This window comes from Salmo salar, chromosome 17 (genome assembly GCF_965601325.2).
Source record: "Salmo salar chromosome 17, fSalSal1, whole genome shotgun sequence".
Lineage (NCBI taxonomy): Eukaryota > Metazoa > Chordata > Actinopteri > Salmoniformes > Salmonidae > Salmo > Salmo salar.
In genome coordinates, this window is record NC_138307.1 from 9,151,258 (window position 1) to 9,165,737 (window position 14,480).

Sequence of the window (14,480 nt, forward strand, 5' to 3'; positions counted from 1 at the left end):
AGTGGAGCTGAATAAACCTTGAGAAGAGTCTCCTTCAATCTGCTGTTAGTAACTAACACACACACTCACTCACACCGAGACTCAATTACTGCCCAATTCCTTTCTTTATCATCTGTTACCGGCCTCTTTCAAAACGAAATCGAAAAGAGACTAGAAGGCTACACGAAGTATTACTTGAAACAAAATCCCGTTGGAAATAAGTATTAGTATCGAAACTAAAGGTAAGTGTCCTCTTATTTCAAGGTGGGGGTAAAGAAGACGGTCTGTTATATCATAGAACAAGCGATGTAGCTGGCTTGATTTGTTTCGCGAGGCGAGCTGTAGTTTCTTTGCTTACTGCGTGTGTCCCTCAATCGTCAACTGCAGATTGATAGAAACTTATCAAATAGATACAATGTTATTCTAAGCAATCGGCATGTGCGCCTTTAGTGCATGGTAAAACAATAGGCTACATCAAAGTAGTTTTCTGGATGAAACGGGAGTGTTTTTGTCGTTGCTCAGATCAAGCTAGTTGTGACCTGATAGTCGGGATCGTCTTTGTGTCCTCTCTCGTGCGCTTTAATTGAACTGTTTTATTTTTATTTTTTTTAAATAAAAACGGTTTTATTTTAGTTGAGGAAAACTTTTTTGGAAGATGTTTCTACCCGCTGTTGTACATAAGTTGGCTAGTATTTTTTGTGTGTGCACATTTAAAGGAACGATGTGGGAGTCAATGAAGGTAGGGAGCACAAGCTACCTTTGGTCTATTTAGCTGTCCGTTTACAGACGGGGCAAAATCCGAGCCAGCTAATAGCTCTTCAAGGCGAAAATAAAATAATTAGTAAGCATAAACATAAATACTTCATTTAACTATACAACAGATTGTGTTATGGTTCGCCAGGTAAAATTAGATATCTTATTAGTAAAAATCAGTTTGATGTTTTTTTTTTTTGTCGAGTTTCGGGCTCTTTTTACAACTGGCTGAAGCTATCTTTTGTCGCTTCCTCAAAACAAGAAGCAGCTGCTGCCTGGCCGAGTTGTTGAAATGTATCCCTTTGTGTATATTACAATATCCTCCATTTTTCTTGCCCTTCCAAACAACAAGCTTTTCGCCATCTTGGTTGATTTAAATTCCCCAAGCACCCCACGCGTGAAGGGAACGTGTCCATGTTTTTACACAGAGAAAGTTTAAACTAGAGTCGGGAAAGAAATGTACACGATGACGTCATGTGAAGTTTAAGGAAAATGTAGCCAACGTTAGCCTGTGGTTGGAAAGGCTTGAGTTGTAACAATTTGGTGTTAACGTTTGAAGAAGAGTGGGGTTAAGCTACAATGTTACAGTGACATTATACAGTGTTGCAAAAAAAATAATCGGATACGTGTTTTTGAAATCTCAAAATACACAAACGGTGTGTTTTAATACGGTAGTGACAGGTGGAGATGGCATGCAAACTGCCTTTTTTAACCTCGATTTTTTTTCTCTCTCACTGGACTTGGTTAGGTATTTTCTACATGCACTTTTTCTAGTTTATCAATGACACTTTGATAAAGGTGTTATTTGTCACACCACTTTTATTCAATAACATGAATAGCACACATTATGTGTTTTAAACGTTCAACCGCTGGAATTAGGCAATAGGCTAATCATAATCGATTAGAATAAACATGATATATCATCATACTTTTTGTTATTGCATTTTTTTTTTTATATTGTTGAATGGACTAATAGCCAAGTAGTCTAATACGTTTAGACATTGATCAACAGCTATGGATGTTTATACAAATGACAACTTTTCCCCTTTCCCCTCTTTTCTCGTTTGCTTACTCCCCTTTGCAATGTGGGAGTCGTTGACACTTGTTTACAAATAAAAGGCAAAGATAATGTGCCTTGGCTTATCTACCGGTAATAACACAAAGTTCACCTTAGGTGACTATAGGTCTGGGCCTAATTGTCATGCCATAAGTGGTATGCACTATTGAACAATATGTTGCCTAGTCTTTATCCACCGTCTCGTCATTGTAAAAGCTCATTTCTGAGAAGATGGCAGAGGTGTGACAGAGACAGTAGGTAGTGATGACAGTAGGCTGAATTTGAGTTTTTTTATTACCATGTTATAACATGCCATGGGTTCATTTGTGTGTTTTGTTGATGTTATAGTGGAGGAAAGATTCCAAACGTAGGTTACCCAAAGTAACAAACCATTTAGTTTATCATCAAAGACTCTCCTGTCACACTAGAGATTATACTCTCATCATCAGTTGTTCTGGTGAGCATCCATCCACCACATCCCTGTGGGATAGTCTTTAAAATGGATCTCAGTTGTCGTCTCACAAGCAGTTGTTGTAAAAAAAAACAAAAAAACAACAACAATGATGCTTTGTGATAGGAAATCTAATCATTTCACCTCCCACCCTCTTTGTTTCGATATTTACTGCAAGCTAAAGTGCACAGGAGCAGATGTTTAGCCAAACATCCTTGCTGAGGGAGGCGCAATGCCTTTTTCCTTCTGGGAATGGCTCCTCTCCTCTCCCTGTGCTGATGCATGGACATGACAGCTGCTTGATTTCATGGAGCTGCTAAGAAGCCATTAGTGGTATCAGTGAATTGAAACGGAACAGTCTCTCCCATTTTTCCACCGCTATTACAAACGTCTATTGTTAGCTTCTTTTGTGTGTGTGTGTGTGTGTGTGTGTGTGTGTGTGTGTGTGTGTGTGTGTGTGTGTGTGTGTGTGTGTGTGTGTGTGTGTGTGTGTGTGTGTGTGTGCTGCAGCTGAACACACACACAGCAGAACAGGGCAGAGGAGCACTAATATACTTGTGTTGCTGTGTGTTTCCCCATAATGTGAGTGAGAGAGAACAAATCTGTCAGGGCTTGTTTGTGATGTTGGTTTGAAATGGAAGCAAACTGTGCTACCTCAAGCATACTCAAATCAGGGATGTCTCCATGCCTGGCCAAGAGAAGCAAAACAATGTAACTGTAGTCCCCCACCTCTCTCTCTCTCTCTCTCTCTCTCTCTCTCTCTCTCTCTCTCTCTCTCTCCCCCTCTCTGTCTCTCTCTCTCTCTCTTTCTCTCTTTCTTTCTCTCTCTCTCTCTCTCTCTCTCTCTCTCTCTCTCCCCCCTCTCTGTCTCTCTCTCTTTCTCTCTCTCTCTTTCTCTCTCTCTCTCTCTCTCTCTCTCTCTCTCTCTCTCTCTCTCTCTCTCTCTCTCTCCCCCCTTGCCTTCTTTCTCTCTCTCTCCCCCTTGCCTTCTTTCTCTCTCTCTCCCCCACCTCGCCTCCCCGCTCTCTCTCTTCCCCCCCACAGAATGTTGTTTTCTTTGCCAGGAGATAAAAAGGACTTCCGCTTGACTTGAACATTCAGGAATTAAAGATAGGCATGTTTAAGCCCTATTTGCATGTCTACCCAACGTTGCACCAAATGGTTGCTATTGACTAAGCTGATTAGGAGAAATTAGGTTTAGGAGCCCCTGTGTCTGGGGGTGCTGAAACGGACAAAACTTGGACAGCTTTTCTACAGACAATCCCATATGCACACAAGTCTATTCTGTCTAATCCTGTACTATTGAAATTAGGGCTAATAATGTTAGAGGAACGTGCCTGCTTTGGTGTCCACCATTTTTTTGTCTTTTTGAAAGGAGGTGAGGATGGTTATCCAGTCAACAATCAAACAGTTTGTCGCTATCAACGCTACCACTCTTTGAATTGATCTTAAACGCAATGCCCCCATGGCTCTCTCTGATTGCAGTGTGCACTGAATTTGATTAGCGTGCTATATTCCTATACTGCACCTCCTTGTGCTAGTTTCAATGTTTCCCTTCATTGTTTGTGAGACACTGTAATGAAGCATTTATTACTGTAACCCTAGAAACGAAGGCCTACATTGTTTGTTTCTGGCATTGGTTTCCATGTTTATGTTGTTTTGTATGGCCTACACAGAGATTGATTAGCTTCTGTAAACAGATCTTAGATCTGGGGATAAGGGAACGAACAGTTGGGTACAGTCTGTGAACTGCATTGTATTGGCTGTGAGTTGTTCACACTCATTTGAAGTTTTCATCTCGAAAGAAGAAGTAAGTCTGTTTTGTGTTATGTGAAATGAATCAACCAGAGCCTAATTACCTAAAGCTGGATTGTCACTGAGTCCTCCATCCCTGTGTTTACTTCAAGCTCTCTCACACACGACTTCTCCGAAGTCAAGTACTAACTAGACAGAGGCTTTTATAAAGATGCGTGGTGAAATTGATGGCCCTGTAGCGATGCAGGAATTGGCTTAAAATGCGAAATGTTTAATTAGGCTAACGCTGATTATTATTGTTGGCTATTGAACCTTTGTTACTGTGCATGGTAACTGTCATGTCTGAAAATGTTACTTGCAGCATGTGTAGTCTATACTCATTAGCACAACTGTTGACCGAGGCCTATAAGTTAGCGGCAGCAGTTGTAGGGCAGGTTTGTTAGTGCTCCTATGACCTACTTCACCTTCACTTTGCTATTCTAGTCACGCTGTACATTAAGTTGAGATATAGTATTGACGTAACGTTTTTACATAGCCTAGCCTACGTTATAGCCCACACATCCACTTTACAAACATGGTGGTAGTATGCAAGATGAATGTCGGCAGTATGCAAGAACATACCATGGGCATCTACGGTGGCCTGGTTCAGTTTGTGACATGAACCGAAAGTAACTGTGTCAAGGGGACCATTACTGGTACAAGCAGATGTCAGTTTTACAGCAGTCTGGCTTGTTTAACACGCACAAATAATCCGTGTGTTATTGGTGCTTTCATAGACTCCACAGATAGTAGCATAAATGCCTTTTGTACAACCAGGTCACGCCAAGTTCACTTTGTTTCTGAAATACCGAAGGCCATGTTTGGGAGAAAGGGAGGCGATTAGCTGCTTAGGTCTTTTTGTTTTCCGTCCCCTGGGCTTCTTCCTATTTATCATTCAATGTGAGAATTTCCTTGATGAAACTCAAGGTTATTTTTTCCATGGTCTGTCTGTCAGGATGCTTGTTGTTCCACTGGCAAGGTGAAGAGGTTGATTTCTCCCTCAAGTAACGCCTCATTTTCAAAGTCCTTGAGCTCTGCAGAAAGTCTATAAAGCCTGTCTGTCGATTCATTCTTCCTTCTTTGTACTGTATCATAAATCCAGCCCGTTTTCTCAAAACAGTCACAAAGGGAAAACCAGGATTATTGACTTGATTTGTGAGGGTGTTTGAGGCAGAGACAAAAACCTGTCTTTAATTTCAGCTGTAGGCTATTGCTTACAGTAGCCAAGTATTAGGCCTTACAGTTTCCTGCCTTCTGTCCCGAATGAGCACACTTCAATCTAAGATGCAAACTGATGTAGGAACTGATGTAGGAACTGAGCCAAGTATAGGCTACAGAAGACTATCCTTTTCCCCCAAAACAACATGGTTTCATTCATAGCCTAGTAGTAGCTTAGCTAGGCCTACTGCTTAACGCCAGCCGCTCTGTCTTGTCTGTAGCCATGCTAAACGTGTATGGCATGATACCCTATGACAAAAGAGTCGGATAAACCACAGCTCTGCTTAACACGAGTCCTTCAGAGTGGGTCCAAGGTTGATGCTTTCGAATGACATCATCTGAAGGAGGGTATATCCTAAGCTATGCGTAAGGAGCAATCCACTATTAGTGGTCTTCACCAGCGAGCCGTCCATTTCTTTTTGCCCTACGGGAGATTGTCATATTGCCTGTGTGTGCCGGGGCTGGAATGCTTCAGTGATTGAGTCCCTGCCTACTGTGATAATGGGGACGCTGTTGGAAATACCAATCGTAGTATAGCCTAGCCTAAGCCTGTTTGCTTGGCTTATCACCCTTTTACATTCTCTACTAAAATAGTTTGCAGCCTGCATGCTCTATTCACGTATCTGCAGTATCTCTCACATGCTGGGAATTCTGAAGTGTTGTTGGCATTGCGGATAGAAATATCTTTGGATGTGGGAATGGGAATTGTGTAAGGTTTTGTATTGTTGTGGTGCCGGGAACGGTCAATGTTGTTCATCATACTAGGACAGCTGGTTGCAGGATTGAGGAGCATGGAGTAGCCCCTGGGTGGCTGTTAAAAGGAAACACGCACACACAGGCACACACACACACACTCTGAGGTTGCGCTTCAACAATCAACCTTTTATTTATTGATCGTCCAGCATTTAAAATCTGGTCACTGCTGCCACTAAGGCTTTTCATTTTAGCTGTGCTGGCAGACTGCTGCAACCTAGCCAGAATTTTAAATATTACATTTTAACTGAGCGCCATAAGAACTGACAAGGATGTAGAGGGATGGGGGGAAAAAAAGGAATCTGTTCAGCAATGAAATAGCCTAATTTGTGTTGCTCAGCAGTAACCATACAGTGGAAGGTCTTCTTTGTAAACAGTCCTGCTTGCATTTGGATGAGTAGGGCAGGAGTAAAGAGATCTTAGGCCTAGGCTACAGCCATGCAGCAGACAGATGCATGTGTCAGTTGTATTGTACTAGAGCTGATTCACAGATAATAGGACTAAACTTCAGGGGCGTACTTAGTGATTTGGAGGCCCCAGGCGGGGGCCAGTCTTCACACGTTCATCCAAATTATTCCAGCGTCCGAACAGTGCACTGTGACCCCGCCACCTTTCCTTCGATTCACAAGTGGATGAAACTATTTCACTGGAGAAAGCATCCGAGCGAGTGAAACGGCGCCCCTCTGTCTTACTATATGTAACCCATGTATCAGATGCAGTCTGGCCAAAAAGAGTATGACATGCCATACTCTTTTTGGCCAGACAGCATCAGATACATGGGCTATACGTACATGTCCTCTGCCTTGACGATGATGGCAGTATTATCAGCAGCACCTGTCTTTTTACTAAAGATATACATATTGTATCCCCCTAGAGCCCTCAAACTCAACACTGGACCCCGAAGCCAGTTCCACTGCTTTTTTTCATTGTACCCCTCTAATCAGGGACTGATTTAGCCCTGGGACACCAGGTGTGTGAAATGATTGTCTGGTAGAACAGAAAACCAGCAGGCTCCAGATCTAGTAGGGTAAGAGTTCAATACCCAGGGCGCGGGCCTGGTTTCTTACTACGCTAACATATGGAATTGTTTTAAGATGGTCATACCATTTGATTTGGAATTCTAGGACCCCTGTAGGTATCACAAAATCTATACCAAAATGATTTGATGAAACATTGAATTTGGCCTTACATCTAGTAGTCCATAGAAACACGTTGAATAACAGATTCATACATAACAAAACAGAATCAAAAGGAAGCATGTTTTGAAGTGTCTGTCCTATATACGAGAGATAAAAGGAAGCTCAGGACAGGATTTTGAAAATGTGTTTTTTACTGTGGAATTACCTGTATACCTTTGACGTGGAAATGCCCTATTCACTTCCATTACAAGTCCCGTGACACTTCTGGGGGTCGTAGCGCAAAACAGAGAACACCATCGTGTTCGTGAGAGTCTTTCTATATTAGTGTGTAGCCCAAAACGTTCGAATGCCTCAGATGTTTTCATGAGAATACAGATTTTTGGGATGTTTCATTGTCTGACCAACACCGCTGTAGCTCTGCCACCTTCCACCGCGGATGCGGAAGGCAGACATTGGCGAATGCGGTGGATTGGGACAGAGCCCATGCAAAAAAACAGATATCTCTAGCTTAAAGAGACACAGCGTGAGGGGTGCCTCAAGCGGGGAAATTTGTAAAAATAAAAAAAAAATGTTTATTTTTTATTATACCCAGCTCATGAGGCCCCTTAATGATGATGATGATGATGATGATGTGAAGCCTGAAGCAATTGCCTCTTCTGCCTAATGGCAAGTCCGCCAGTGCTAAACTTTCTATATTGACTTTTACTCATCTAGTAAAATGTAGCCTACAATATAGATTAGGCCTTTGCATGTCATGGTGATTTCAGCTTGACTCAACCTACCTTGTAACAGAGCTGCTGCCTAAACATTCTCCTGATTGGATGAGTCATTACTTTGACCCGAAGCTAACTGGCTGTTTTTAGAACTGGAGGACAGAACAGGAACTTCGCCTCGGGAAGAGGGGGATTCAAGTAATCCACACTAGCGTGACTAGTACAGATGCACCGTGGAGTTATTCCGAGAATGGACGGATTCTATCTGTTCATTTGATGTTCTACAATCTGTTCTCCATCAGGATTCGTCCGTCTTTTCCCATACGCGTGTGCTGTGCAATAACTAAAAGACACTTAGCCTACAAGCAGGAAAAAGCAGGGAACCACATGTAACAAGTCATTCATTAAAGGCCTGTGAGAAGGAAATGGAAAGTTGAAAATGTGCCACCATTTTCTCTCAGACCTCATTCCCTTCCACAGATAGCCTAGACACATGCTGTGGTGATCTCTCCTCTAGCCTCCATTTGGCGGGAGTTGAAACAGAGAAACAGAGAAATCGTCGCTCCTCTCCTCCGTCTGCCCCAGAGTGGCTGTTGTTATTCCTGGCCGCCATGAAAGGCTAGCTGCCTGCCTTGTGGCATTGTCCCTTTCTCTAAACGATGAAACTGAGAGACAGCTGTAACGCGAGACGCCTCTACCCAAGCAGGCGCTCGGAGAGAGGACGGGGAGACGCCTTTATCTCAGGCTGGGGGGCACTGACCTCTACTAGCTCACAGGGCTGCATGGGAGCAGTGTCTGGAGTTAGTATCCACCCTCTACTAACTGAAACTCTTAGACTACATAATAACATCAATGGATTGGGTTGCAGGGTAGTCGGCCTTGTGGGCCTTGGTAGGATTGGTGTTTTGTGGTTGTTGTGTTGTGGTTTGAACTAGTGTGTGCCTGTGTGTGCGGGTATACTTGTGCGGGTGTGCTTGTGTTTGCCTGTGTGTGTGTGTGTGTGTATCTTATGTTTGTTCAAAGATGGAAACATCCACACATCCCCCTGGCCTGCAGGCTAAATCCTCTGTGAGAGCTCCCGCGTGTAATCCAAATATTTAGAGCTAATTTAAGCATGGACCAGAAGCGGAAACAACATCTCTCTGTGTGTGTGTGTGTGTGTGTGTGTGTGTGTGTGTGTGTGTGTGTGTGTGTGTGTGTGTGTGTGTGTGTGTGTGTGTGTAATCTCAACACTGGGGGGAAATGAAAGCACTCAATCACTCACCTGTCAGAGCTCTTCACTCCCTCCAAACATACACGCATGCACACACGCGCGCGCGCACACACACACGCACACATATACATGTATACACACGCACACACACATCTCCCTCAGAGTTTGACAGGATTGGGCTTTTATTGACTCACTGATTGAGACAGGCGATTCATTTAATGGAAACTTTAGCCACCGAAACACAGTAATGCAGGAATCAAGACAGATGGACATCTCTCATCTTTCCCCCTGTGCTTTATAGTAGGTTGAATGTTAGCTTGTAGATGAACTTTGGTGATTATCTTGTATTTTAAACTATCTCTTGTAGTATGGAGTTCCATGTTGAGGCTGAGCTAGACTAATAGGGGGAGTACAGAGAGAGGATTATTGCAGGGTATGAATGGTTGGTCGTTTGTTGGTCGACCCAGAGCCGGCCAGGCGGGAGAGAGAGAGGGCGGTGGGTGGGAAAGGCGTGACAGCTGCGTTGGCGGCTGCTGTGAGTGACCTTCACGCGTCGTCTTGGTAGATTGTCAAGGCTGTTGGGATGACACTGAGCCATGGAGCTCTGCTCTGCTCTGTCGGAGCGGCTGCGTCCTCTCATCCACTCACTCAGACAGACAGTGGTGCGCTCCGGATACAAGTTGCCCATAGGCACTTCTTTCTCTGAATCGTAACTGTAACCAATAAGGAGGGGTGCCAAGCTCACCTCAGATCAGTGTACTACTCTAGAGGCTACTTCATCCTACTTCATCCTACTTCTCATGGTTCATTTGTGTAGCCAAGTATCAATTGTATAGCCTGTATGAATGAAGTCCCACGGTAGTGAACGTTACATCAACGTGTCTTAAAGGCTCAGTGCAGTCAGCGTTTTGATTTCCCTGGGTTTTATATATATTTCTACACGATGCGGTTGGAATAATACTGTGAAATTGTAAAATGTATGATAATGCTATTTAAAAATACATTTCAGCCTGTTTTGGTGGGATGGAGTTTTGGCCTTCCATGGTGACATCACCATATGGTAAATGAGTTAATAGACCAATAAGAAAGAGAGTTCCAAACCTCTCTGAGCTCCCCAGTGGCGCAGTGGTCTAAGACACTGCATCTCAATGCAGGAGGTGTCACTACAGTCCCTGGTTCGGATCCTGGCTTTATCACATCCGGCTGTGATTGGGAGTCCCTAAGGGCGGCGCACAATTGGCCCAGCGTTGCCAGGGTAAGCCGCCATTGTAAATAAGAATTTGTTATTAACTGACTTGCCTAGTTAAATAAAGATAAAAAACATGTATTTTTCTTCAGTTTTCCGCTCCCCACTCAGACCACTCCCAGAGAGTTCTAGCAAAATTCTTGCATGAGAAAATGCTCTTTGCTAAGAACCTATTTTAAATTTATTTTTACCATTTTCATTTAAAACAATCACAGTAAGTTATTTAATTGTTACCCAGAAATGATTTGATGTTGAGATAAAAACGATTGCATTGGACCGTTAAGCTGAGGCCAGAGGCAGGTCCGTCCAATTAGCCGGTGAATGATAGCCCCATAGGCTAAGTGGAGGGAGACGGAGAGAGGCTCCCCTCAGATTCATCATGATGCTACTGTAGGAATTGGCTCCTAGCCACATTGGGAGTAGCAGTAACAGGGCTGAATCATAAATGGCACACACATACAGTACCATCATGCTCACGCTCACCCATACGCTCACACATACGCCCATGCGCTAATGCGTACACACACACACACACACACACACACACACACACACACACACACACACTGTTTGTGTTACATAATGACAGTCCCTCGAGGGTGTGCTCTCTCTTAAATCCCACAAATGGATTGTGTTTATGTTCGTTGCTTTTCAGCCAGTTCTTGTGCTTTACATTGTGTGGGATAACCCACTCCCCAGGAATGGGACTTGCTCCATCAGGTCTAGGAAGAAGGGATTTCATGGAATAGAACACACAGAGAGGCTCTTCTGAATAAGCCGAGAGAGAGGATCTGAATTGCACTTAGGCAAACATTTCTGTGCACAGATTCTTCTCCCTCCCCTCTCCCTCGTCTCTCCACAGAACAGACACTCACGTCTCGCCACAAATTCCATTTTGTCAGCTTTCAGCTCCAGATCATGTAACGATAAAAGATACTGCCCCACAGTTAAACATTGCCAGTAAATCACACGCAAAAGAAAGCTGGGAGAAGCAGTATTTTTAAGCAGAAAGAGAGAAGGGGGGGAGAGAGAGAGAGAGGGGCTCTTTGTGTTCTGTGTACTGACTTTATGCGATGAAGAGATGAATCACTGCTATTTAGGGATCGGTTTCCTGCAACTGATTGTGTGACGACTCAGTGGTGGGTAGATTGTCAAGACTTGCCTGTTTTGTTCCGGAGGTTTCAGAAAAATGTCTGCGGCCAGTTCACAGTCAGTGCCCTCCGCTTTCATCCCTCCCTCCCTCCCTGGCCTGCGACATCACAGATGAGCCGGGAGCAAAAGGAGACAAACACCTTTTTAGCGTGTCTGTCATCGAATGGCACTTTATGAAGGCATTGCTAAGGTTTCTCGTCACTGAAGTTAAGTCTACATTACTAGATTTATCGTGACGGTTCCCTCCGCCAAAGGCACTATTCAATTCCAAGCCTCCTGGGCCACGTCACAGCTGTTGCCCTGGAGGCCTGGAGTTGAAAAGCCTTGTTCTATGTGGACCTGTTGTTTTGTGCCTGCAGGCTTACAGAATGTTTAGGCCTAGTCAGATGCTGCTTGCTATCATTGTATTGCTTATGACTGTGTTTGAGTAGAGCTTACGTAAGGCTCTAAAGTGTTCTAGACCCATTGTCTTAGCAAATAGCTAGCATAGCCGTAGTCAGGTTGGTGTGTATTTCAAATACCAGGGCAGGCGAAAAAGGGGTGAAGTATATAGCTTCAAATCTCACCACTCTCATTACAGCACTCTTTGGCTGGGGGAATCATTTCAGCGTCGCGCCCTCTCCGAGGGAACATCCTTTAATCATGGCTCTAATAGGCCTTTATGAAGACGCACAGATGAATTCCCTCACTCGGCCCGGCGTGGTGTGTTATCACCACAGAGATGTTTAATCAAGGTGACGTGTGTGTGTGTGTGTGTGTGTGTGTGTGTGTGAGATCAGACGACCAGATCAGGCCTGTGGATGACGACGAGGAGTCATTATCGCTAAATCACGTCGTTATTATAGACGGACACCGTCACTCCAGTTAATACCGTTTACTTCCTGTGGAGATTTCAGCCGTAATGGTGCGCGCGTGCATGTGTGTGTGTGTGTGTTTCTGTGCCCGTGTCTGTCTGTGTGCTATAGAGTTTTGCCCAGTGTCAGGGTGAATGTGTGTACCAGAGTGACCATGACACCACTAGCGGTGCTGCAGTGAGAGAGACAGTGCCACGGCCGTGACACACAGGCAAGACGGTCACCATGTCCTTTCATACACACAGGCTGAGAAAGCTCCCTCTCTGCCTCTCCCCTCCTCTGTGCTCCAGGAAGACAGATAGATCTGAGACAGTGTAGCGCTGAGGGGCGTGAGAACACTGGGAAGGGCTGGTTCTCCCTCTTAGCAAGAACTGTCTTGTGTTTTTAGGTAAAATTATCCTCCTCCCTCGCAACAAAAGCCCTAATGTCTGGCTTTCATTCTAACAGGTTGAGCAGGAAAAATGGATGAGTGTGTGTTGTGTGGCGTGTTTGTGTTCGCAGGCCTGTGGTGCCTGCGACAGAGAGAGAGTGTGTGTGTGTGTGTGTTAGATCTGCTCTGCTTATGCTCTGGGCCAGCTCCTAGCTGCGTCTCAAAACGCCATGTCCTTTTGTTTTGTTTGATCTGCCAGTTGACCACAGCAGCGCACAGAGCTTTGATATCGACGTATGTTGGAAACGAATGAGGTATTCACCCATCAGGGCCCAAACTGGTCGTCGTTAGCGTTTAGATTGTATTTTCCATGGAGAACAGATGAAATGAACGGTGTCATACAGAAGAGATATCAACGTATAAATGGATTAACGTGGCTCTTGTCCTCTTTCTCTCTCTCAGGTGTTAGAGCAGTGATGTCACAGAGCTGAAGACATTTCCTGTCAGTGAGTACTGACTCTTTTCGCTGTTACCTTTCTATCATCTCTGAACGACTGTTAACAACATAGCTTTTTGTTGTTGTTGGGCCCTGTCTGACATTCCCTAATACTTATAGTTGTTATGAGAGGAGCTTTTCAATTGTTTTTTTTTTGCTCAACTTGTCATCAACAAAATTTGTTTTGGCGTAGAGGAGAGTTCTTCGATTCCAGGCTTAATTAGATTTCATTCTTTCGAACACAAGAGGATTTTCTCCCCCAATTAAATTTAACAAGGGCTCCTTGAAAAAGCAGTTGTTCTGATTACATTACAAATTCAGAGTTTCATTCAGTGAATCGTGCAATTAATTACATTTCTCTCCATTTTGATCAGAACATTTTTGTGGGCGAGGGAAACATGTGAATTAACCATCATCAGTGTTTGTGATCTGTTGCAGTAACATTATGATCTAAACAGTTATTACAGTATCTGTTGATGTAGTCTAACATTGAATTTAAATTGTTAGGCCTATCAGCTGGAGTCAAACTGAATCATGTTCCTCAACAATAGAGTGGATTAAATTGGTTGGCTGGTTAGCCGTTTCTCACCCTCTCTTCTGTGGCTCATCTGTTTGGCTCTGCTTATCTCTGTTTCCTCTCTCTCTCTCTCTCTCTCTCTCTCTCTCTCTCTCTCTCTCTCTCTCTCTCTATCTATCTATCTATCTATCTATCTATCTATCTATCTATCTATCTATCTATCTATCTATCTATCTATCTATCTATCTATCTATCTATCTATCTATCTATCTATCTATCTATCTATCTATCTATCTATCTATCTATCTATCTATCTATCTATCTATCTATCTATCTATCTATCTATCTATCTATCTATCTATCTATCTATCTATCTATCTATCTATCTATCTATCTATCTATCTATCTATCTATCTATCTATCTATCTATCTATCTCTGTGTGTGTGTGTTACCACTGGCTCTATTCCCTCAAGGTTTCACCAAGCAGACAAAGGTGACGGTTTTATCCCACAGACAATGACTTGCACTTTTCTCCCTTTCTCACTTTATGGCTTTGTGCTGATGAGTGTGTCACCAGATCTAATCTCACACTTTATAAATCAGCTTTATCTCTCATGCAGCTCAGCTGGGTAAGCGTACCGTTGAGAGTTAGCTGTGTTTATGTATTTTGAGGTAGGCCTATTCAGCAGATAAAAATATCAAAGTGGAACGGTTCTCCTAAATGTGCTTTTCAAGGTGATGTTTGCTTGACGTACAATACACCTGATTTGAGAA

General features: G+C 43.5%; 1 protein-coding gene across 18 annotated transcripts in view; it reads left to right on the plus strand.

Annotated features, from left to right (window-relative positions):
• Positions 1 to 14,480, plus strand: part of LOC106575161 (bromodomain adjacent to zinc finger domain protein 2B) — a 69,707-nt gene continuing 55,227 nt past the window's right edge. For 14 of the 18 annotated variants that reach the window (XM_082963430.1, XM_082963443.1, XM_082963437.1 and 11 more), the window contains exons 1-2: positions 1 to 221; positions 13,155 to 13,198. The gene's annotated coding sequence lies outside the window, so the exon portion shown is untranslated. Of the gene's footprint in view, positions 222 to 296; positions 719 to 13,154; positions 13,199 to 14,480 lie in introns of those variants that run through there. The other 4 variants (XM_082963433.1, XM_082963431.1, XM_082963435.1 and 1 more) reach the window with 4 other exon arrangements.